General features: G+C 40.0%; 1 long non-coding RNA gene across 1 annotated transcript; it reads right to left on the bottom strand.

Annotated features, from left to right (window-relative positions):
• Window positions 1–94: 94 nt before the first annotated feature.
• On the bottom strand, window positions 95–21,043 carry LOC132393919 (uncharacterized). The gene is made up of 2 exons (XR_009512103.1): window positions 20,957–21,043; window positions 95–1,291 (listed from the first exon to the last, which is right to left on the bottom strand). It is a non-coding gene; the product is annotated as an uncharacterized LOC132393919 (long non-coding RNA).
• Between the last annotated feature and the right edge of the window lie 5,733 nt (window positions 21,044–26,776).

The following is a 26,776-nucleotide window of genomic DNA, read 5'->3' as shown; positions in this document are numbered from 1 at the left end:
GCCGACCAGACCAGAACACAATGCTTCAAGTGTAGGCCAGATAGAAATTTGTTTTGAATTAATACCAAAATATCACAAACACAAGAAGCTCATCTTCAAGTTCAAGTTAAAGTTTTATTGTCATTCAACCGTACACATGTATACAGCCAAACGAAACACCATTCCTCTGGGAGCAAGGTGCAAAACATAGTACATACAGTATAGTCACACATAGCACATAGAATTCCAATCCAGTTAAGTCTAGTTGCAGTTCTCTGGAGTCTCCTGAAGCAAAACATGCTGCATATCAGAAATGCTTTGTCTGTGCCTGTCTAAATAAATACGTCACAATCCAACGACAAAACCTCGAATGCCGCAAATATACTCAAAGACTACCGAGCCATCCCAAATAGGGCTGATATGTTCACAAACAGGAAAAGATTCTAATACTTTCACACATTGTTCATCTGCAAGGAATATACTGATCTGTGTGAAGTATCAAGTATCAAGTATCCATAATTTCTTGATCCTATGGTACTCTATTCAGAACTATAGCACTTCCCTGTCTAATGTGCTGAGTATTTCCTGTTTTATTTTTGCAGATTTCTAGCATTTGTTTCAAAAATCCTTAAATATTAATTCAGAAGCACAATTTCGTAATTCTTTTGCAAAGTTCTTCAAAACAATGTGAAGTTCTTCAAAACAAGGGGTTCTGCACAAGTTAGAAAACCAGAGTAACACATATAAAATGCTAGAGGAACTCAGCAGATCAGGCAGCATCTATGGAGAGGCATAGAGAGCCAATGTTTTGGGCCAAGACCCTGTTTCTTTATTCCTTTCCATAGATGCTGCCTGAAACATTTATACTCATTGTTGACATCGGTCTGCATTCCTTTGATGATTCATTTGGTAGATAAACATTGTATACAACTTGAAGGTCCCTCATTGAGTTTCTGTTTTGTGCTTAGCTAGTCCCAGCTGTATCTGCAATGGAGCATCCCAATTGACAACACTTTACCTTATTGCTGGAAGTGTGCCCATTAGATGATAATTTGGGCTCAGCTGTCTGCACAGGATCAAAGTAAGCTGCAGAGAGTTGAGTTGTAAACAGTGATCTCCATTATGGACACTAGCCTCCGTCATATCAAGGATATCTTCAAGGAGCAATACCTCAAAAAGACAGCATCCATCAGTAAGGACCGCCATCACCCATGCTTTCTTCTCATTGGTACCATCAGGAAGGATGTACATAAGCGTGAAGGCACACACTCAATGACTCAGGAACAGCTTCTTCCCCTCTGCCATCCGATATCTGAATAGACATTGAACCCATGAGCATTACCTCTATTTTTTTTACATTTTGTAAAATATTTCACTACATATTGAACTATTTTATATATACACACACACACTTACTGTAATTCATATTTTTTCTCAATTATCATGTATATTTTGGTACTGCTGCTGCAAAGACATATGCTGGTAACATTAAATCAGATTTATCTCATGGCGTCAATATGAGCTGAATGCAATCATACTTGAAAACGGACAAAGCACTGGAGTGTTAGCCTCATTTCAAAAGCCATAGATAATAAATGACATCATCATTGACGATAAGACAATTATTTCATTGTTGATGTCCTATGTGATTATATTTTCCTATCTATCTGCAGTGTTTGAAATGTACCACTCATACTCCAGATGGGACCATGCTCACCTGATCATATTCCTACATGGTCTAAACATTTACAATGCTTCTCTCCTACTGCCTCACGATTTCCTCATTCTAATCCGGTGCTTTGTATAACAATAAATAATCCACTATTTCTTTTTTTCTCCCCACTGGTGCAGTCTGACTTGTTGAGTATTTACCAACACTTTTGCTTTTTATTTTAGATTTCTATCATCTATATTTTTATTTGCAGTAGAAGATCTAAACTTAGAAGTTCTCAATAATTTTTTCAAACTTCATAGCTCAAACTAAATATATATATATAAAACCATTTTCTTCCATTCATTTCCTTCCAGCCATTCACAATAGGACAAAGAAATACAATAGAATCAATGAAAAACTACACACAAAGACTGCCAAGTAAGCAATCTGCAAAAGAAGATAAACTGCGTAAGTACAAAAAAAATAATAAATAAGTAAATAAATAATACAGAGAACTTGAGTTGTAGAGTTCTTGAAAGTGAGTCCATAGGTTGTGGAATCAGTTCAGAGTTAAGGTGAGTATTTATCCTTGCTGGTTAAGGAGCCTGATGGTTGCTGGTAATAACTGTCCCTGACCTTGTGGTGTGAGACCAAAGGCAGTAGCAAGAAGAGAGCATGGCTTGGATGGTGGGGGTCCTTGATGATGGATGCTGCTTTTTCGTGGCAGCACTCTTTGTAGATGTACTCAATGGTGGGGAGGGCTTTTCCTGTGATTGAGGTCATGGCAATAATTTTTGAGGAATTTACCTTTCATGCTATTGCCAAATGGACTGTTACCAACAATAAAGTGAAAAAGACACAGGCTTATTAGAGAAAAAACATTGTTGTCTTCTGCTTTTAAGAAGTTTTTAATTCTCAACTGCAAGATTAAGCAAGCATCAGTCAACACTACTAAGGATTGGAAGAATTGCATAAAGTAGTGGGGATGGGGGCAAGAGATCTCTCGGCTTCAGAGACCCACTTATTTGAAATAACCAGATAACCGTGTCCTATGTCCCTAAGCCACCAAGAGCAGTGGTAGATTGAGAATCACACACTGAGGCACCTGTGCATTATAATGCCACATAATACAATAAAGAGACCAGGGCGAGGAAATGTTAGAGAAAACATATATAAAAAGACAATGACCCAGTCTGCATTTTATATTATTGTGATGCTCTGATGGGGGGGGGGGGGGGGGGGAGTGGTCGACAGCCTGCCTATTCCTAATGGCCAACACTATTAACCGTTTTAAAATACTTTCATGGGATTATGGTGGGATGTTCAAGTTCATTTATTGTTACATTTTTGCTTGGGTTATACAGTGATTCACGTATGTGTCTTATGGGTCATCCTGACTGTAAACAGGGTGCTTAATAATCACCTGCCCTGTCTATATGTGACTGAGCGGGTTCTCTCCCTGGATCATAGCACCCAGTCTGTTTTTGCGTTTATCACAATAAAAATAGTTGTTGTGTTAAATAAACTTCTTTGTCTGTCATCATGGAACTAATACTCGCTACATTAAATATGATTCAGTATTTCTACTGTAATATACATCCTACTTAATTAAATTTGCTGACTACACTAGACTGAATCTCAAATAATAATGGGGCAGCCTACAGAGAGGAAGTCATCACCGTGTCAAGAAAACAACCTCTCCCTCAATGCCACAAAGACAAAGGAGCTGGTTGTGGATTACAGGAGGAATGGAGACAGGCTAACCCCTATAGACATCAATGGATCTGGGGTTGAGAGGGTAAACAGCTTTAAGTTCCTTGGCCTAAACATCACCAAGGATCTCACGTAGTCTGTACATACCAACTGTGTGATGAAAAAGGCAAAACAGTGCCTCTTTCACCTCAGATGGTTGAAGAAGTTTGTTATGGCCCCACAAATTCTAAGAACTTTTTATAGGGGCACAATTGAGAACATCCTGACTGGTTGCCTCACTGCCTGGTATGGAAACTCCCTCAATCGCAGGACTCTGCAGGGTGTGGTACAGACAGCCCAGTGTTTCTGTAAATGTGAACTTCCCACTATTTGGACATTTACAAAGACAGATGTGTAAAAAGGGACCGCAGGTTCATTAGAGACCTGAGTCACCCCAACTACAAAATGTTCCACCTGCTACCGTCTGGGAAACAGTATCACAGCATAAAAGTCAGGACCAATAGGCTCCCAGACAGCCTCTTTCACTAGGCCATCAGACTGCTTAATTCATGCTGGCACAACTGTATTTCTATGTTATATTAACTATTCTGTTATACATAATATTTATTATAAATTACTATAATTGCACTTTGCATATTTGAACAGAAACATAACGTAAAGATTTTTACTCCTCATGTATTTGAAGGATGTAAGTAATAAAGTCAATTCAATTCAGCTCAAACTTTGTTGAGAGTTAAACCAAAGGTCACAACCAGTTGAACCAATTTCTGTCAGTAAGCATTTAAATGGTACATCACACAAAGCATGATGGGATAATGACACCAAGCTTAGCAGCATGTGACAGTAAGTACCGTCCAGCTTCCCAGTGGTGAGAATTTTAACAGGAAGTGGGCACAAACACTTCAAAACATGTGAAAAATATCTTTAATGTGATTTTAAAAGATAAAACAGATGGATGTGTGTTCAATTTGCCTGAGTGAATTTCACCTGTATAAAGCAGCAGTGCGTAACTGAGATACAGGTAATGGCTAAAGTACAACCTCAGCATCACTTTCTTGCATTAACACATATCTCTTGATTGCTTCATTCACTAAGTATAGTCAGTGGCCACTTCATTGTGTAGCTCCTATACCTAATAAAGTGGCCACTGACTGTATATTTGTGGTCTTTTGCTGCTGTTGCCATCCACTTCAAAGTTCAAGATGTTGTGCTTTCAGAGGTGATTTTCTGCATACCACTGTTGAAATGTGTGGTTATTTGTGTTACTGTCACCATCCTGTCACCGTGAACTAGTCTGGCCATTTTGGTGAAGGGTGGATGGGTGGGGGAGGGAGATACAGCAAGAAGCTAAGAGGTTATAGATGAAAGAGGAAAATGTTTGAAGAAGGAGAGGACAGTAGATATGGGTGAACAGAGGGGAACCAGAAGAAAGCGATGACACTTACCCCCTCATCCAGTATCACCTGTCACCTGCCAGTTTATACTTCTTCTCCTCCTTGCACTTTCCTATTCTGGCTTCTGCTTCTTTCTTTTCCAGTCCTGATGAAAGTTCTCGGCCTGAATTATCAGCTAATTATTCATTTCCATCGATGCTGCCTAACTCCTGAATTCCTCCAGCATTTTGTGCGTGCTGCTCAAGAATTCCTTATGTTAATGATGTGTAGTTTTGAAATGTTTTCAAAGAGAGTGAAGGGTCCTGTGTGAAATATTTAAGTTCTGATATGAAATAATAAAGATCCATGTAAAATATTAAAAGCCTAGAATTAAATAGCAAAGGCATGTAAAATATTCAGTCTCTGGTATGAAGTAGCAAAACTTGTATATGAACTAGAAAGCAGTCTGTGTAAAATAGGTTTCTGGCTGAAAATAGTTTCCAGTGAATCAGTAAAGTCCCTGTGAGAAAGAGTGAAAGTTTTGTATGAAATTGTAAAGTTTCTTGGTGAATTCCCCCAGCTGACAGGCAAAGAGAACAGTGTTCTGATCACATTCGTATTGAATTCATGTTGCACTCTCAGCATTACTAACTCAGGTCATAACACTGACTAACCACAGGTGCTTTTCGAACAAGATGGCCCTCTCCTACAAGGGCTGGTGACAGGCCCATAGTAATAAACAGATTCTCCCTCACTGGCTCTTCAAATCTCATATGGTGTCATCCCAATCAACTTTGAAATGTTCCCACAACTTATGGGCTCACTTTCAAGGCCTCTTCATGTCATGTTCTCAATATTTATTGCTTATTTATTTATTATTCTTTCACTCTTTTTGTATTTGCTGAGTTTGTTGTCTTTTGGATACTGGTTGAATGCTCAAGTTGGTGCGGTCTTTCATTAATTCCGCCCTGGTTATTATTCTATTATGAATTTATTGAGTACTCACAAGATATTGAATCTCAGGGTTGTCTTTGGTTACATATATGTACTGTGATAATAAATTTACTTTGAACTTACCCGGCTGAGAGGTTAATCATCAGCGGTTTTATTTATTTTTATTTAGAGATACAGGCCAGAGTACCCTCTGGCTGCCCAGCAATGCCTGACAACACCAATTTAACCCTAACCTAAATTAGGATTAACTAACTAACCTAATCACGGGACAATTTACAATGACCAGTTAACCTACCAGGTACATCTTTGGACTGTGGAAGGAAACCTGAGCACCCGGAGAAAACCCATTCATTCCACAGGGAAGGATGTACAGAGACTCATTACAGGGGATCCTAGGAATGAACTCTGAACTCCAATGCCCCAAGCTGTAATAGCATGACATTAACTGCTATGAAACTGCACCGTTATCAAACAGTTTGATGACATTTTGTTGTCCTTTCAAACATAACAGGGACAATTACAAACTTGTCATCTGCTTTCAACCATTCTCAAAAGATTGAAAAAATCAACAAGATTTTCAAGATGAACATCACACATGAACAATATGGGAATGTCAGTTTCCATTATTGAACTCAATGTCATGCTTGATCGAGCTTGTGTTCATCGAGCTTGGCAATCAGTTTGCAGACGTTTCATCACCAGTTGAGATGACATCCTCAGTGCGTAGTTGTTGGTGTTTCTCTCTGGAAGTGCTCGTTTTCATATAGGCCCCTGTTCGCTTGCCTCAGTCCTGATTGGCTGTCCTTTCGGTTGTCCTTTGAATTCTATTGGCTTGCATTTCATTAGCTCTTAGGGATTTGTAGACAGCATCTATTTTAATATGTTTGTTTACTGAGTTATCAGAAGAGAACCACACTTCTAAAAAATTTCGTGTCTGCTTCGTGTTTGCCTGTGACAGAACCTCAGCAATGTCCCATTTAAAGTGGTGTCACCTCTTGAAGTTGATATTACCGGAGCCAATATTAGAGATGAATGGCCCATGGCAGAATTGATTAGTTCTGGTACATCCCCAATATTAACTGAAACACCTTCAATGCTAAGGGAGCAGATGACAAGAAAATGTCAGGCGATGTTCATAGAAATGAGAATAGGTTTCAGCTAAAGAAGGATATTGATGAGTTGGTAAAATGGAAAATAAAATTTAATCTTGAAAAATGTGGTTATGCATTTTGGAATAATTAGTAAGTCTTGAATATATTCAAGAAGTGATAGATCTCTAGGAAGTAATGGGGACCAAAAGGACATTGGTGCATATGTTAAACACAAGAGGTTCTGCAGATGCTGGCAATCCAAAGCAACACACACAAAATGCTGGGGGAACTCAGCAGGTCAGGCAGCATCTATGGAAATGAATAAACAGTCTACGTTTCAGGCCAAGACCCTTCATCAGGACGCAGGTCCTGATGAAAGGTCTTGGCCTGAAACGTCAATTGTTTATTCATTTCCATAGATGCTGCCTGACCTGCTGAGTTCCTCCGGACTTTTGTTTATATATATGTTCAAGGATTTATCTATCAGTACAGGGCAGCTAAGAAGGATACAGAATTATTGTTTTCACTAACATAAAATTTAAAAGAGGTTATGTTATACCCATGTAAAATATTAGTTAAGTAATGTAATCACAAAGAAGAGAAAGCCTACAGGTGCTGGAAATCCAAGCAACACACAAAATATTGAAGGAACTCGGAAGACCAGGCAGCATCAATGGAAAAGACTGCAGTTGATGTTTCAGGCCAAAACCCTTCATTAGGACCTTCATCATTTAGAGTAATGTGTACAATTTTGGTCATTGCACTGTAGGAAAGATGTAAAAACAGTACAGATGCAGAGAAAATTCACTAGGAATCTCCTCTGTATCCTCTGTTCACTCTGTTGCCTGTGATAGAGCATTTCAGATATGAATTATGTGACTGTATTATTTTTCTTTGGAGCAGAAAAGATTCACAAGAAACTTGCCTGAGGCACAATGGAAGTACAGATGGAGCAGACGGTAAAGGTTTTTTTCCCTTTCAGTAGTTGTATCTACCAGAGAACATGATTTTAGTGAAGTGGTTTTGAGGGGACTGGAGTAAGAATTTCTTTCCTACAGAAGGTGGCTGAGTTCTGGAAAGTAGTCCCTTAACAGGTGGTGGAGGTAGTTACTCTCACACATACAAGGAATATGTAGATAATCATTTGAAATGCCCTAATACATAGCCTGAGCATTTGAAACATTGATTAGTGTAAATAGGAACTTGATGACTGACATAGTTACGGTGGATTGAAGGGCTTTATAAATTCTCCATAACTTCACATGGCGTGTCATTATAAATGTGCAGGATGTCACAGACAGATATGTAGGTCAGAATAGGGATGAGATAGGGAATTAAAGTGGCAGGCAACAGGGGCTGTTCCTGTGGATTGAATACAGGTGTTCTGTGAAACGGTCACTCAGTCTGCATTTGATTTCTGCAGTGTGGAGGAGACCACGTCAACAGTTACAAATGCAGTGCACCAGATCCAGAAAAGTGGAAGTGAAATGTTGCTTCATCTGAAAGGACTGTTTTGGTCCCTGCATAGTGAAAAGGGAAGAGGCAAAAGGATAGGTGTTGCACCCTCTGTGATCACTTTGCCATTTAAAATTAATACAGTTGAGGCACTTTGGATACTTCTTTATCATAGCTAGCTTAGTAGTTGATTTGTGACCAATGTGCTTAAAACCAGATCATCTATTCAGAGAAATTAAATAAGGGTTAAATTATCTACTAATATTAAAAAGGGAATGTACAACTGAAGGCAAAATGTCTTCACTACTAAAATTCTAAAACTTACTGATGTTGAATGTTACTCACTTTCAAGGACTCTTCATCTCAAGTTCATGATATTAATTGCTTATTTATTATTATTTCTTTTTTTCCTTCTTGTATTTGCATAGTCTGTTATCTTTTGCACATTGATTGTTTGTCTGCCCTGTTGAGGGGGTCTTTCTTTGATTCTATTAGGTTTATTGTATTTATTGTGAATGCCCACAGGGAAATAAATCTCAAGGTTGTATATGGTGATGTAACCCCCCCCCCCCCCCCCACGGTAAGCCTCAGGCTCGCTCAGCTCGCTTTTGTCTAGGGGAAGCAGCTTTCGGCCCCGCCAAACTGGGTAATCAAGTATGTGTCGATGCTGTGTGATGTCCCCCACCACGCCAAATAACAGACAGTACACCATATGTGATTAAATGATTACACTTTATAACTTACTTTGACTATGTAGGTAGTAAAGGAACAAAATAAGAACTGTTTAACTGTTTAAAAAAAAGAAAAAGGTGCCATTATTATTAACCAGTTTGTGCACACATTGTTGGGGCTCTGACAGAACCGGGTCCCCCTTCCACCAGTTGATGTTCTCTGAACTCCGCCGACCCATGAATGGGACCACCCTCGGTGATCGACCAAACGCCCTACTCTAGTCTGTCCGTGTCTCCTCTCTGAAGACCCTGGGCCTCGGACTCCCACTTGAGGTCCATTCCGTCGCCCAGCTTACAGCATCTCGCCTTCTCTCTCTGTCCCTATCACGCCTTCTGCACAAAGCCTGCAAAAAACAATAGCTTTCCCACACAAGAAAGAATAACATCTATCCCAATTGGTTAGCAAATGAATACAATTCCAGTTATCAGTAATTATAACCCAAACAAGCTGCTATAGAGAACCACTGTCTCAGCAGTTAACAGTATAGAGAAGCCATTTTATTATAACATAACAAAGAAGCCATTTTATTAGCCTTAGCAGTAACATAAAAGAAGAAACCCCGACACTGATATGTATGTACTATGATAATAAATTTACTTTGAACTTTTTGATCTCATCTCCACTGTTTAGGAAGATGAGGATATGCCAGAAGATCCCAGAATCTTGTAATCACAACTACTTTCAAAAGAGACAAACCTGATCTTGGTAATTGTAAAAGTGTGTTCCTTTTGCCACAAGGAAATTCATAGTCAGGATCCTCAACAGTACCTTATATTAGCTGATGAGTTGCTGCCCTAATCACAATGCAAATTCTGTCCTTCAGAAAACACAAGGATATTTACATACATCAACTCCCAAAAGAAATGTTGAGAGCAGCATCAACTACTGTACATAGACTTTTTCAACTTTATTTAAAGCTTTGGATTTGTCAGTTGGCAGGAACACTTTTCCCAAATTTAGCTGCTTTTGAGGGTGATCTTCATTTTCCATCTGTTGCACACATGCAAGCTATGATTTTAAACAATAGTTCCATAACAGATCCAATTTCAGTACAGACTGTTGCCAAACAAGGCCTTGTCATTATCGCAACATTTATTTCAATCTTGCCTAGTGCGTATCTCACCTCCTATAAGCTTTCCACTGGAAGGTTAGTGAAAAACTTTTCAACCAATGTTGCTTTCACTTCAGAACTAAGGTCACCCCACCTTCAGCCATCAAGATATAGTACCAGATGGTATTTAGGTATTCATTTGATCAGAGGCTAATCTCCCAGTCATTGCTAACACATTCAAAAAGTATCTGTCTTCAACCCAGCCTTTGACCATGATGGTCCTTTCTGATTCTCCTGGAGAATGTAGAGTACTTCCCAATGTAGAGAACCTCAATAGGCATCAATTATGCAATTTATTATTGTCTTCAATGCAGTAGCAAAGCATTTGGATAGTCAGGAAATGAGTGAAGACTGAGATGCCCAGAATGCCCATAGCTCTCTTATGCACTTCTCAGTCATGTACTACACACAATTGGTACCTCACGGCTCTTTGGAAATAATGTGGTCTTTACAAATTCCTCTGAATCCATTGATAGGATAAGCAAACCAATATCAGGGTCCTCTCTGAGGCCTGTGTCCCTAGAACTGAGGTCCTGTTGAAGAGTCTTGGCCTGAATTGTCAACTGTACTCTTTTCCATAGATACTCCCTGGCCTGCTGAGTTCCTCCAACATTTAGAACCATAGAGCACTACAGCACAGTACAGGCCCTTCAGCCCTCCATGTTGTGCTGACTCATATAATCCTTTAAAAAAGTACTAAACCCACACCACCCCATAACCCTCCATTTTTCTTTCATCCATGTGCCTGTCCAAGAGGCTCTTAAATATCCCTAATGTCTTAGCCTCCACCACTATCCCTGGCAAGTCATTCCAGGCACTCACAACCCTCTGAAAACTTACCCCTGATGTCTCCCCTAAACTTCCCTCCTTTAATTTTGTCCATATGCCCTCTGGTGTTTGCTATTGGTGCCCTGGGAAACAGGTACTGACTATCCACACTATCTATGCCTCTAACTAATCTTGTAGACCTCTATCAAGTCCCCTCTCATTCTTCTACATTCCAAAGAGAAAAGTCCCAGCTCTGCTAACCTTACTTCATATGACTTGTTCTCAACATTCTGGTAAATCTCCTCTGCACCCTCTCCATAGCTTCCACATCCTTCCTATAATGAGGTGACCAGAATTGAACACAATACTCTAAGTGCGGTCTCACCAGAGATGTGTAGAGTTGCAACATGACCTCTCTATTCTGGAATTCAATCCCCCTGTTAATGAAGCCTAGCATCCCATAGGCCTTCTTAACTACCCTATCAACCTGTGCAGCGACCTTGAGGGATGTATGGATTTAAACCCCAAGGTCCTATTGTTCATCCACACTCTTAAGTAATTGACCATTAATCCTGTACTCAGTCTTCTGGTTTGTCCTTCTAAAATGCATCACCTCACACTTGTCCGGATGGAACTCTATCTGCCATTTTTCTGCCCAACTCTGCAGCCTGTCTATATCCTCTTGTAACCTTCGACCACCTATAGCTCCATCCACAACTCCTCCAATCTTTGTGTCATCCGCAAACTTACTCACTCATCCTTCCACCTCTACATCCAGGTTATTTATAAAAATCACAAATAGCAGGGGTCCCAGGACAGATCCCTGCAGCACTCCACTAGTTACTGACCTCCAAGCAGAATACTTTACTTCAACAACTACCCTCTGCTTTCTTCCTTTAAACCAATTTTTTATCCAAACAGCTAAGGTTCCACTTAACCCATGCCTCATGACTTTCTGGATGAGTCTCTCATGAGGGACCTTGTCAAATGCTTTGCTAAAGTCCATGTAGACCACATCCACTGCCCTGCCCTCATCCATTTCTTTTGTTACCTCTTCAAAAAACTCAATCAGCCTCATGAGGCACAATCTTCCCTTCACAAAGCCATGTTGACTATCAATGAGTAGACTATACTTTCCAAAAGCTCACAGATCCTATCCTTAAGAATCCATTCCAGTAGTTTGCATACCACTGACGTAAGACTCACCAGTCTATAGTTCCCGGGTTTCTCCCTATTACCTTTTTTAAACAAGGGAACTACATTTGCCATCTCCACTCCTCTGGCACTTCCCATGCAGCCAAAGAGGATTCAATGATCATGGCTAATGATCCTGCAATCTCTTCTCTCAATTCCCACAACAACCTGGGGTGTATCATACCCGGCCCTGGGGATTTATCAATCTTAATGTTTTTAAGAAGATCCAGCACTTCTTTTCCCTAATTTCCACATTGTCCAGTACACAGGCCTGCTCTACTTCGACCTCATCCTGATCAAGATCCTTTTCACTTGTGAATACTGATGCAAAGTATTCATTTAGGACCTCCTCAACCTTCTCCGCCTCCAGGCACATGTTGCCCTCTTTATGCTTTAGCGGTCCCACCTTCATTCTCTTCATCCTCCTATTCTTCACATATGCATAGAATGCCTTGGGGTTCTCCTTAATCCTACATGCCAAGGCCTTCTCATGCCCCCTTCGAGCTCTCCTAAGTCCTTTCTTTAGCTCCTTCCTGGCTACCCTATATTTCTCATAAGCCCCTCCTACTTCCTGCTTCTTATATCTAACATATGCTTCCTTTTTCCTCTTGATGAGATACTTCATGTTTCGTCAGCCATGGTTCCCTTTTCCTACCATTTTTTCCTTGCCTCAGTGTGACAAACCTATCCTGAACCCAGCTCAAGTGGTTCCTAAGCTTCTCCCACATTACTTCTGTGCTTTCCCCTTTGAACATCTGTTTCCAATTTACTCTCACTAGTTCCTGCCTCATCCCTTCAAAGTTAGCCCTTCCCCAGTTAAGCACTTTACCATTTTGTCTGATTTTATCCCTTTCCATAGCTATGCTGAAGCTAAGGGAGTTGTGGTCACTCTCACCAAAATGCTCCCCCACCAAAAGGTCTGTCACCTGACCAGGTTCATTACCCAGAACTAGATCCAGTATAGCCTCTCCTCTCGTCGGCCAGTCCACATACTGTGTCAGGAATCCTTCTTGAACACACCTGACAAATTCAGCCCCATCTATCCCACTTGCACTCAGGAGGTGCCAGTCAATCTGAGGGAAGTTCAAATCACCCATAACTACTACCCTGCATTTCCTGCTCCGTTCTAAAATCTGTCTGCTTATCTGCTCCTCGGTGTCTCGAGGGCTATTTGGGGGCCTATAGACTACTCCCAGCAGAGTGATTGATCCCTTCCTATTTCTGACTTCCACTGAGACTGACTCTGTGGACACTCCTTCTGCAGCATCCTCCTTTTCTATAGCTGTGATACTATCCCTGACCAGCAATGCCACTCCCCTCACCCTTTTCTACCTCTCATCCTATTCCTTTTAAAACACCTGAACCCCGGGACCTACATCATCCAATCCTGCCCTTCCTCCAACCAAGTTTCAGTAACGGCCACAACATCGTAGTTCCACGTACTAATCCATGCTCTAAGTTCATCCTCCTTGTTCCTAATACTCCTAGCATTGAAATTTCAACCCCTTTAACTGGCTACAATTATGTTCTGTCCCCTGCCTGTCCTTCCTCATCAATTCAGAACTCATGCCCTTGTCCTTCTACCTTAATCCCTGCACTCACATTCTGATTCCCACCCCCCTGCCAAACTAGTTTAAACCCTCCCCAACAGCTCTATCAAACCTGCCCACCAGGATATTGTCCTTTTTGTACAGGTCACACTCACCCCAAAAGAGTACCCAATGATCCAGAAATCTGAATCCCTGTCCCCTGCTCCAATCCCTCAGACACGCATTTATCCTCCACCTCATTCTATTCCTATTCTCACTGTCAGGTGGCACAGGCAGTAATCCCGAGATTACTACCTTTCAGGTCCTGCTTTTCAACTTCCTTCCTAACACCCTGTAGTCTTCTTTCAGGACCTCTTCCCTTTTTCTACCTATGTCATTGGTACCAATATGTACCACGACCTCTGGCTTTTCTCCCTCCCACCGCAGGATATCTTGGACGCGATGAGAAAGATCCTGAACCCTGGCACCTGGGAGGCAAACCTCCAAGTTTCTTTCCTGCATCCGCAGAATCGCCTGTCTGACCCCCCTGACTATAGAGTCCCCTATCACTACTGCCTTCCTCTTCCTTTCCCTACCCTTCTGAGCGTTTTGTGTGTGTTTGTTGGGAGCACATAGAAGGTCAGTGTAAATGTCGGAAATGTCGGAAAAAATACAACTCCCATTTACTGAACAACTCCTGTACAACCTGTGGTGGAGTACATGGGTTCAGCACAGGTCTCTTCAGCTTCTGTGGAACTGCAGACAACAATGATTTCTAAGAAGCATTTATAGCTAATTAAGTAAATTTGAGATATTGCTAACGCTACAGTAGGGAGAAAGCTTTTGTCAATTTCTGCAAATGGCTAGCTAACTGTCTACAGTGATGATAACATTGGAATAAGTATTCAATGGGATGGTGAGCATAATTTCTTTAAAAAATACATTAAATTCCAATATCTACCAATTTGATTTTTTTTTTGCAAATCTTTGTAGTTTGTCTTCTGGCTCACCAAGTCCTGTTGCCTTCACAAACTATAAAGTTACTGGGGCCCTAGTTTCCATGTTTCCCTTAAACTCACTGGGAATAAGTTCCTGTGCTCCCTTTAGGCTTTGTTTCCCATTTAAACTTGCAGGGTCTTAATTCCTTCACCCACTTTAAACTCAAGTGACTCTTGGTACCCAGTCACTCTTCAAACTCAGCGTGGCCTGGTCCCACAGTTCATTCAAACAAACAATAAACTTGTTCCCATGGGCCTATTAAAATCACTGGGCCCTCTTCCTTGCTCCCTTTAAACTCATCTGGTTCACTGGAAAATATATAATGTTGCTGTGAAAAGTTTAAAGAAAACTGAACTAAAATTTACTGGGGTATTAATAGTAGTAATATTCAGTAATCCCGAAACACTGCCGAAATTTGTATGTAAAGTTCCTAATTTAGAGCTTGAATATTTATCCTTCTAAATCATAGGTAGCAGCACAGCCAAGGAAACACAGCTAACAAATTACATCATCAGTTTTTGGTATTTTTGTATTATTGAAAGTAATGAAAATAGAACACAGGCATGTTTCAAAACAAGCAACTGAATCAAATGCAGCCAAAAAAACTACACATCAAAATATGGTTGAATTTATTAAAAGGCAATATTTACCCTTACATAACTGTGATTAATTTTCCAAGATCAAAGGCTGAAACCAAAGAGCTCTTCCTCCTACCAAAGGGCCAACTCTTGCATGAAATTTATCCCTCGAGTAATACACCTGTTCTTTTCATTTTTAAGGCTGGAAACTGTCGGCGTCCTTGAGCTATATTTGAAAACATTTCTGTGGCAGGTTGTGACCAGATTGGAGATGTATTTTTCAAATAATTTGGAATAGGTCAGAAGTATATTGATAATATTACAGAATTTCTAGGACAGCTTAGATTGCAGCATATTCTACTAAATCTTTATCTAATGCCGTAACAATGTTAAAGGTTATTTTCTCTCAATATCTTTGTTAATAAGCTTAACAAAGATGTGATCAATTTTACATATGGAATACATAATGAAAGCAGAAGTAAACTGTCTAAACATGGAACAGTACAACAGAGGAACAGACCATTCAGCACACAATGTTGTCCTGAACTAGGTAAAAAGCAAATCAAACACTAAACCTCCTACATACAACATGTCCATATCCCTCCATCTTCTTTACATCCTTTACTTCTTTACAGTTAGATAGGTATCTTATGGATAGGGGAATGAGCTGGATAGGTATCTTATGGATAGGGGAATCGAGGGATATGGGGACAAGGCAGGAACCGGGTATTGATAGTAGATGATCAGCCATGATCTCAAAATGGCGGTGCAGGCTCGAAGGGCCGAATGGTCTACTTCTGCACCTATTGTCTATTGTCTATCCATGTGCCCATCCAAGCATCCCTTAAAAGTCTCCAATGTATTATGAAGATAATACATTATAATATAATGTCTAATGAAGATTAGTTAGAAAACTGATGGATTCATAGTTATCTTTCCTCCTAACCTATTTCTGTTTCCAAGTCCTGTTCTCTCTGTGGCTTAGCCTTCAAATTTTCAGACTTGTTGGTGATCAAGTGCTTTGTGATATTAATCTAGAGATGGAATGTAATTAGCACACAGTCTTACTGCTGATCATTTAAAATTGAAACAGGGAAAGAACATAAGCAGCATCATTAAAATGTTAGGAGACAGTTAAATGTTGTGACTTGAGGATCTATATTTGTGTGGCATTAAATTAGTGATGCTTAAGGTTATATAATTACTGTGCAATTATATTTTAATTTCCTAGAGCTGTGCTTATAAATATCCTGTAACAACTTTGCAAAGAGCCATTAAACTCTTCTCCCGCTTGACTGCTCACTTTCATTGTAATGAATGAAGTCACTGAATTGGTGCCAAAATAACTACTGTGAAACGACAGGAAGTTGGTGCTGTGCTGCTAGATTCCACGAGAAGAACAGAATCAGAGTGTAGCCAACGTGCCAGTGTCGAGGAGCTCTCAGGAAGTTCGAGACTTCCTTAGTTTGCATAAGTGGCCCTTAAATGTATTTCAGACCTCCAATCTGGTCCTTCTCACAAAGAAATTGTGCACCACTCCTTACTTAATGCAGACAGCAGAGGCAATCTAATGTATATGTCATAGCAAAGCACCATAAGGTACTTCATGATCATGAAACTGAAGAAATTCTGATAATCACTAGCCTAAAATTTTGGACAGAATGTCCAGAGTGAAGGAACAAGCTGTCCCTGAGCCTGACTGTGAAATAGAAAAAAAACAAAATTCATTGATCTGAGAAGAGTAGTTCACATCCCTTTAGCAAAATATGATGGAAGATTTTAAATTCATGTAGATGTGTAAGAACATGACACGGGGGTATTAGATTGACTGGGAAATGCACTGAGCTCAAAGCAGAGGTAGATCCTAGGTGAAGCAGCAGCTGCATTTCAGGGAAGTGTGGATGCGGCAAGTGGTGCCAAGCAGCTGAAAGCCACATGCTTTTCTTTCATGTGGGGCTGGGAGAAACCCAGACGCTTTCACAAATCCATTTTCAGTTAACCAATTTTTAAAATTTACACTGTGGCTTTGACTTTTGACCAAAGAGGATAACTTCACTCTAACTGAACTGCTCCCACAACCTATGGACTCACTTTTAAGAACTCTACAACTTATTTTCTTGATATTGTTTATTTACTTACTATTATTTTGTTCACTTCTCTCCTTTGTATTTGTCCAGTTCATTATTTATTTATTTATTTATTGAGATACAGTGCGGAATCAGCCCTTCAAGCCATGCTGTCCAGCAATACCCAATTTTATCCAAGGGAAAACATAAAAACTCCTTACAGGCAGCAGTGGGAATTGAACCCAGGTTGCAGATACTATGAAGTTTTATGTGAACCACTACACTACCGTGCCACTCATGGTTGTCTTTTGCATACTAGTTGCTGTCTGTCCTTTTGGGAGTGGTCCTGTATTGATTCTATCGTTTTTCTTGTATTTACTGTGAATGCCTGGAAGTAAATGAATCTGAAGGCTGTATATGATGACATATACTGTATGTACTTTAATGATAAACTTACTTTGAACCTTTTTTTTGAACTTCGGTTAGGACTGGTGCCTTTCAGAACCAGTTAATAAGCTATATCTATTTCTGAAAGCTGATCGTGTTAAATGTCTGGGAGATGAATCTTACACAAAATATTATGCCACTTATTTTGTTGTGTTAATCTAACAACTGTTTTGATTGTGAACAGCTTGCCTGTTATTTTGCCCTTTTATTGGGGCAAGGTAAGCATTATTCATAATGAATGTGCTAAGCAGATAACTGTGTTGTAGTTTTGATCAATTCTTGACCGTCTCTGTAAGGAGTTTGTAGGTCTTGCCCATGACTGTGTGAGTTTCCTCCTACATTCCATAGACATACAGCTAAGGTTAGTAGGTCGTGGGCACTCTTTGCTATTGAAAGCCTGGCAACACCTGCGAGTTGCCTCCAGCACAATCCCCACTGATTTGATTTGATGCCAATGACACATTTCACTGTATGCTTCAATGGACATGAGACAAATAAAGCTAATCTAATCTGTAATCCAGTTTGATCCTCCAGTGCAAAGGTGAGATATTAGTAAGAGTGGCTTCTCTCAGAAGAAGTTATTAACCATGAAGATTCTATTCTTTCTAGTGACTGGCAAAGATGTACAGGCACTACATTGTAGGCATTTAGTGGAATTATGCCTTGTGTCTCAGGTAAATGTGCCTCAATCTGCGCTGGTAATTATACCCAGCAATGCTCTCTTTTGAACGTTGATTCCTTTTTACTCTTTACAACAGTGACTAAACACAAGGTATTTCTTAGCTGATATAAATACCAATCTGCCTTTTTAAGTTGAGCACGATGAGTATACAATTACTGGGGACTGGTGGCAGCTCTCCGTCTGTGCACAGATTGCCTGATAAGGTCATCTCTCACATCACCTCTAGGCTACTGCTTTTCCCCATTCACTGACCTGTGTTTGCCTGTACAATCACATTGTGCCAAGAGTTTGTCTATCAACATTGAAATTTGTCCTATCAAAATTCCCACAGCTCTGTACTATTCCAGGTGGATATATGTGCTAGCATGTGCACTTTTGAATGGCATGCACTTTCTACTTGTGTATCTGTCTTTTTTGATCGTCCACGAAAATCAAAGTACAGCACATCTTTGTAACTGAAGTAAAAGTCATATTTCCTGTCCAACTGGTAACATGCGTGTAATTGAAGTTATGCTGGACCACATTCCAAAATCTGAAGATCATGTGGTCAGGTTCACATTGACAATAATTTCCAGGTTACTCTGCTTTGATGTAATAACAAACACCTACACTTCACTCATTTTCTCTAGGGATCTTTCCTTCCTTGCATCCAAATTAATTTCCTCTTAACTAAGCACAGCCCCTTATAATTCTCTCAAATATCCTCAAGCTTGATTGGCCTGGTAATTCCATCACAAACAAGAGAAAGTCTGCAGATGCTGGAAATCCAAGCAACACACACAAAATGCTAGAAGAACTCAGCAGGTCAGGCAGCATCTATGAAAAATAGTAGAGAGTCAATGTATCGGGCTGAGACCCTTAATCAAAGGTTCTGAATTAATCTAGTATTTTGTGTGTGTAGCTAGGCCTGGTAGTTCCATTACTTGAGCTTGTTCATCTCCCAGAGTATTAATTTCTTTATATTCTTTCTCCCAGTCCAGTCTTTTCCCAACTACATCCTCAACACCTCTGAAGTACTCTGCCATTTTCCAATTTTCTGCTCCCAACAACTTGGTTTCACAATGGCAATCCAATCCTTCTAAATCTGAAGTCCACATTTTAATTGATGGTGGACATGAAGTCTGCAGGTCCTTCATTTCAGAGGTATTGAGGAAGTATTTCTTGCTGAACAGAAGCCCCACCAGTCCACTATCATGGGGCATTAAGTCACATCAATCAACCTGGCAAACATTCTGGATGGCTGCAAAAAAACACTGGCAGAAGGATAGGCTTGTCTGCTCAGATATACTGTAGTGTGCAAAAATCTTAGGCACATTTACATAGCTAGGGTGACTAAGACTTTTGCACAGTACAGTATTTGTCAACATGGAGCGGAGAGAGTGCTTGCAAACCTAGTGGGAGCAAAGGATGTTGAGTTTGGTGAGGGTGGAGCGACATAGGAGGGGTGTGGGATGGGTGGCAGAGAAGGAGTACCAGGAGAGTGATGGGTGGCATAGGTGCAGACACACCCAGCCCTGAGACACATCATCTGGTTCTTATCAATTGGTTTATTGATCTTACTGTACATTCAATGTCTATTTCACTCAGTACAAACAGAAGTCCAAAAAGACTCCATCCTACCAAAAATTATCCACCATGACAGTTACTAATGAACCTGGGTACAAACTATTTAGAATTTCACATCATTTATTGATATTTCCTGGACAAATTTCTGAATTATTTTGCTGTCAACATTGTCCTTTATAACAAAATATGGCAAAGGCTGTATCTTTCAGATGAGATGTGAAAAGAAGGCAACAATGGTGTAGAAACATACAAAGTAGTCTATGGAAAAACAGGAATGTGTTAATATCCACTGTCTATCTTTCTTTATCTACAGCAGGGATGTCCATTTTTTTGCCATGAACCCTCACCATTAACCAAGTGGTCCGTGGATCCTAGGTTAGTAACTCCTGATGTATAGCTACACAAACTAATACATTCATATGAAACAACAGTGAACCTACATCAAAATGAATTTGTTTATTGTGAAGGGCTTTTCCTACCAACTAATATTATTTTGCATAAACAGTCCATCAGCTTAGTAAAATATGCCCTTAGAAATATTTGAACAAAATTTGTAGAACATTCAAAAAAACATGATAATCAATTTGGAAAATTAAAAATAGAATAATCAAGTCATTAACATATATGGAATTTTCCCTCTATTTCCCTGAAGGGTATAACAATTTTGGAATTAGGGCTAATCCACTTTAAAAACAGATTAGCTTCTTCAAGTGATTAAGAAGCTCAGCTTATTTTATAACTGTGCTGTCTCTTTACTTGAAGGCATAAATTATCAAGAAATTAAAGTTAGAATTGAAATGTCAGAAAGCATCTATTGTGTTCATATTTTATCTCTTTGGCTCTAAATCCATTTAGTACAGTCTGTATTATATCTGGTTGTTAAGAAACTGTCCTCTGAGACTCAAATGTATTGAAAACAACTGCAGGAAATAAGCAACAGCCGAGACTGTGAACCTGAACTTTAAAAGGATAATTAAATATAGACAGAACCATTTAAATACTTGAGCTATAGCTCCCAAATGTTTGTTGGCAAATTTAGAATTGTAAATGTTTCTTCACGCTTACCTTATTACCTATTGCACCAATTGATTGGTTTTGGGGTTTTGATGTTCTATCATTCATTCTATGGGGTCTCTTGTTCCATGGATGTCTGTGAAGAGGACAAATTTCAGGTTGTATACTCTACACATTCTCTGATATTAAAGGAACCTAAATTTAAATCTAAATCTAATTGATTTCTAGGGATCTGAAGCACACTTAAAACGTTCTGAATTTTTATGGTACATTTGTTGGTTTCCCACGGCATGGCTCAACAGGGGTTTGAGGTCAAGGATTGTGTTAACTGAAACAAGATTAGAGTTCAGGTAATAATTACAGACTTGGGAAGACAGCTGAAACTCTGTCCCTTTTCCTAAAGTTTTACACACAGTCCTTGGTACACCTCTAACAAACTTCCTGTGGGACAGGACCTAATCTTCAGAACTAATGGAAAACTATTGAATTTAAAGCTTCTACACTCCAAAACAATAGAGATGAGTCACCTAACCTCAGAATATAAAGAACGTTTGCATCTGCATGCATTTACATGCCTAATTCCAACCCATTATTGATTCATTCACTGATGCATATATAAGTAAGGGCCTTACATTCAACTCTTGTGAGAGAAAGGTCCACTGGACAAATCATCTCCTTGCAAAGAAAAGTTTATTTGAAAGACCAGAAAACATGGACTATTTGTCATATCTTGGGAGCAAGCAATCTTCAGCAAAGGCAGATGATGAAATTCATCATTGCCTTCTTTGCATTAGCTCAGGTTTAGTTGATTATGTACAAAAGAATTTGGAGATCAAGATCTCAAAACATGACACACAATTTGGCAGTTTATCAGGCAGCAGTGAATCCTTCCCACCTAAATGTTTCTGAGACCAGGACTGCCTTTAACTGGCACTTCTAAGTATTGGGTAAAAAACACCAATATTCTTTCTGCAAGATTTTCTGGATTCACTGGAAATATAAGTGAGCTAACATCAGTATCCTTCCCAATGTCAACTTCCTCAGATGTAAGGTCTTAATTTCCCTCATTTTCTCATTGGTCAGGCCAGATTTGCATGCCTAACACTAGATCCCAAAGTAGGGGCTATTCTGAGTTCTGTTATGGGAAGAGATTACCAGATGGTGATTTTTCCCCCCTTTATTTTCATGTCTACTCATTTAATCAGTCCATAATTCTGTAACTTCCACATAACTCACTGACTCTCATACACAAGCACTTAAATAATCAGGCAGCCAGTAGTTATTGGATTATGAACTTCCTTGCTGGCTGCCCTGTAGCGGGAAAGCTAATTTGAATTGGTCTGTAGAGCAGCTGAGAGAAGCTTATATTAATAGAAGTAGGACTATGACTGAATATACAATTAAGTCTTCCCTTTCCTTAGCAGTGTTTCTAAGACCAATTTTTGAACCATGCTTTAAAGATTGCCTCATAACAAGAGCTTTCAATTACTCATCCATAAATTCAAAGGTATAAAAAATATTTATTATTTCTAACAAGTACCACATTATAGGTAGTGGGGTGGAGGTAGTAGTAGTAGGCAGCCGTCGATCCTAGAGGATCATGGGTTTGTGCCTCTGGTGGACCATGTCCTCTCCAGGGTGCAAGCCTGGATGGGAAGATTTGAAGAACCAGCTGTTGCCCATGTAGCTGGTTCCTCCTCCACATCACTGAGCTAGTCCAAGGGAAGGGCAAGCATCAATACAGTTTGTCAGCAGTGTTGTCATTGAGGTTCCAGAGTGAAGTTTTAAACAATAGCAAACTGCCTTAGGGACCTTGGCTCTGGATTTCTTCCTCGGGATTTACTCCCGAAGCCTTTTTCATGGGTGGGTATGACCGCAAGGCAGCAGAGGTTTAAAACCAGAATTTTCCTTCTCCTAAGTAGGCTGCTGTCCAAGGCTGATGAGTCCCACCTGCCCGAAGCAACTGGTTTTGAGGCGCCAGTGGTCCACCTTTGCCCCTGCTCTTATCAGTAGAAACAGTTCCATAAGGCCTAGTAGCTAAGCCACATATGAAAGCTGAGAGTTGGACTTGGTAGCCAGAGGCTGTTAGAGATGCACACCATTTGGAGCTCTTTATAGGTATGACAACCTTAGGAACGGGGGTGGAGATATGTCTCTACTAAAGGAAGTGTTAGGCTCTCCTTCCCTCTGCTAACCTGCAGGTCACCCTTGGGCAAGGTGTAACACTTACTTAGCCCCTGATCAGGGTCAGGTGAAGCCATGCGAACAGGTTGTATGAGTATGGGGTGCACATCACAGCCCTGGTTTTGGGACCACTGACAATCTCTGAAGAGTATTAAAAATGGCTGGGGCCACCCAGCTTGTAAAGATACTGTCTATTAGAAGGCAATAGCAAACCACCTCTGCAGAAAGATTTGCCAAGAACAATCATGGTCAGGTCCATGATTGCCTAAATCATATGACACAGCAATAACATTACATTAATACTCATGGCCAGGGCATGTAAGATAGAGCATACATTTTACCATAAAAATCAATTAATATAAAATTATTGCTCAAGAAATGTGTAATCTTAAAATGGATGCAATGCTGAAGAAGCAGATTTTTATTAGCAAGTATTTGAATATCTTTAAAAAAACTAAAGAATAAATAAATAGATTCTGCATTGAAGACTAAAGTCAATGGAGGGAGAAATGTGTGAAAGAAGGCTTAAAGGCTGAAGGAGATTACAAAGATAGCAGAGGTGGTGATTATGGTATATGTGGAAGGAAGAAGGGGTGTAGTCTTTAGGCTATAAACAGCTTTAAACACAAAAATGAGAATTTAAAACTAAGAAATCCATCGTGGTTTAGCAAATATAAGAGAGTTTGGCAAGAAGGGCCTGGTGCAGCAAAGGACACTGGAATAATTTAATGTGATATTTAATCCAAATTATGAAGGAGAGAGCACCAAACAAAAATTACATTAGAAGAGTTGAGGCCTGACATGACAAGGGCACAATGAAAATTTTTGGAGTTCAAGGCTATGCTACAGAGGTAAAATTAAATGGTCTTTATTCCAAAAGGTTTCAAGATTTTCTTAATCCACTTTTCAAGGTTATTTTATGGTCCCTCTTTGCCCTCCTAATTTCTTTTTTTAGTTCACTCCTCTATATCCAGCAAATTTCAAAGGACTTGCGCATGAACAATTTGCTATATAGACAACGTCTGTTCCCATTCTTACAGGTGTCCATGAGTTGCTTTTGTCCATAAGCAGACATAAAACAGTATAGCTCATACAGGCTCTTTAGCACACAATATTGTGCTGACCTACATAAACCTGCTCCACAATCAATCTAACCCTTCACTCTTACACAGCCCATAATCCTCCATATTTCTTACATCAGTGTGACTAGATGAATCTTTTAAATGCCCCTACTGTACAGCCCCTACACCATTCCTCAAAGAGCATTCCAAGCACATACCTCTCTCTGTGTAAATAACCTACCTCTGACATCCCCCTTGTACTTTTCCTCCACACACTTTAAATGATATTCTCTGGGATTGGTCATTGTAGACTTGGGGAAAAGGTGCAGGTTGTCCACTCTATCTATACCTCACTTAATCTTATATATGTCTATCAAATTGTCTCTCACCCTTCTTTGCTCTAAAAAGAAAAGCCTTAGCTTGCTCAACCTTTCACCATAAGGTATGCTCTCTAATCCAGCGGCATCCTGGTAAATCTCCAATGCATGCTCTCTAGAGCTTCCAGATCATTCCTATAATGAGCAAACCACAAGTTAACACAAGAGTTCAACTTTGGTCTCACCAGAGTTTTATAGAGCTGTAATGCTACCATGTGCTCGTAGACCATAAGACGTAGGAGCAGAATTAGACCATTCAGCTCATTGAGTCTGCTCCACCATTTCATCATGGCTGATCATGGATCTCATTCAACCCCATATATCTGCCCTCTCAAAATATCCCTTGATGCTCAGACCAATCAGGCATCTATTAACTTCTGCTTTGAATATATCCACGGATTTGGTCTCCATTGTAGTCTGTGGCACAGCATTCCAGATTCACCATTCTTTGGCTAAAAAAATTCCCCTTACTCTTGTTCCAAAAAGCCGCCCCTCAATTTTGAGGCTGTACCCTCTAAGTCTGAACACCCCCTCCAGAGGAAACTTCCTCTCCACATCTGCCTTATCTAGTCCTTTCAACATTCGGTAGGTTTCAATGAGATCCCCACGCACTGAGTACAGGCCCAAAGCCACAGACTCAACCTGTAAATTAATCTAATCACAAGCAAGAGAAAATCTGCAGATGCTAGAAATCCGAGCAACACACACAAAATGCTGGAGGAACTCCAACCTGATGGCATGAAATTAGTTTTCTCAAACTCCCAGTAATACCTCCCCCCCTTCACCATTTCCCATCTGCTTTGCCCTCTCTCATGATATCTCCTTGCCCACCCATCACCTCCCTCTGGTGCTCCTCCACCCTTTTTTCTTTCTTCCATGGCTTTCTGTCTCTTAAACCAATCAATTTTCTAGATTTTTGCTTCATCCCTCCCCCTCCAAGTTTCACCTATAGCCTGGTGTCTCTCTCTCCCCTTCCCTCACCTTTCAAATTTACTCCTCAGCTTTTTTTCTTCAGTCCTACTATAGGGTTTCAGCCTGAAATGGAAAAAGCATAGATGTAGCCTGGCCTGTTGAGTTCCTCCAGCATTTTCTGTGTGTTGCTGCAAATTAATCTTCTGGGAGTCCTCATACCTCCAAAGTTTGAATTTTCTCCCCATTTTGATAATAGTCTGAACATTTCTCATACACTTTCCATACATTTCACAACACTATATTCCATCTGCTACTTTTTTGCCCATCTTTCCAAATTGTCTGTCCTGCTGCAATCGCATTGCTTCCTCAACACTAACTACCTCTCCACCTATCTTCATATCATCCGCAAACTTTGCCATAAATCCTTCAATTCCACTATCTAAATCATTAACAATGTGAAAAATAGCAGTCAGTCCCAATACGACCCATGAGGAACACCACTAGTCACTGGCAGCCAACCAGAAAAGGCTCCTTGTATTCCCACTCGCTGCCTCCTGCCTGTCAGCCATTCCTCTATCCATGCCAATGTATGCCCTAAAATACCATAGGATTTTTAAAAATTTTATCATTTGAGGCACCTTATCAAACATCTTCTGAAAATCCAAGTAAATAGCACCCACTGCCTCTCCTTTGTCCACCCTGCTTGTTACTTCCTCGAAGAATTCTAACAGATTTGCTAGGAAAAATTTCCCTTTATGAAAACCATGCTGCCTTTGACTTATTTTATCGTTAGTCTCCAAGTACCCCAAAACCTCGCCCTTAGTAATAATCTCCAAAACTTTTCCCAACCACTGAGGTTGGGCTAACTGGCCTATAATTTCCTCTCTTTTGTCTTCCTCCCTTCTTAAAGAGTGGACTGACACTTGCTATTTTCCAGTCCTCCAGGACTATAACAAGTGATTCTTGAAAGATCAAGACCAATGCATCCGTTATCTCTTCAGAAACCTCTTTCAGGACTCTGGGATGTAGTCCAACTGATCTAGGTGACCTATCCACAAGACTTTTGAGTTTGCCTAGAATTTTTTCTTTGGAATAGCAATGGCACTCACACCTGCTCCCTGACACTCAAGAACTTCTGCTTACAGCTAGTGTCTTCCACAGCAAAGACTGAAGCAAAATACTTAAGTTTATCTGCCATTTTTTGTCCTCCATTACCACCTCACCAGCATCATTTTCCAGTAGTTCAATATCAATTCTCATCTCCATTTTATTCCTTATAAAACTGAAAAAAATTAGTATCCAGCTTTATATTATCGGCTGTTTGCCCTCATATTTCA

This window comes from Hypanus sabinus, chromosome 5 (assembly GCF_030144855.1).
Source record: "Hypanus sabinus isolate sHypSab1 chromosome 5, sHypSab1.hap1, whole genome shotgun sequence".
Taxonomy (NCBI): Eukaryota; Metazoa; Chordata; class Chondrichthyes; order Myliobatiformes; family Dasyatidae; genus Hypanus; species Hypanus sabinus.
This window is presented reverse-complemented; position numbering and strand designations above follow the sequence as displayed.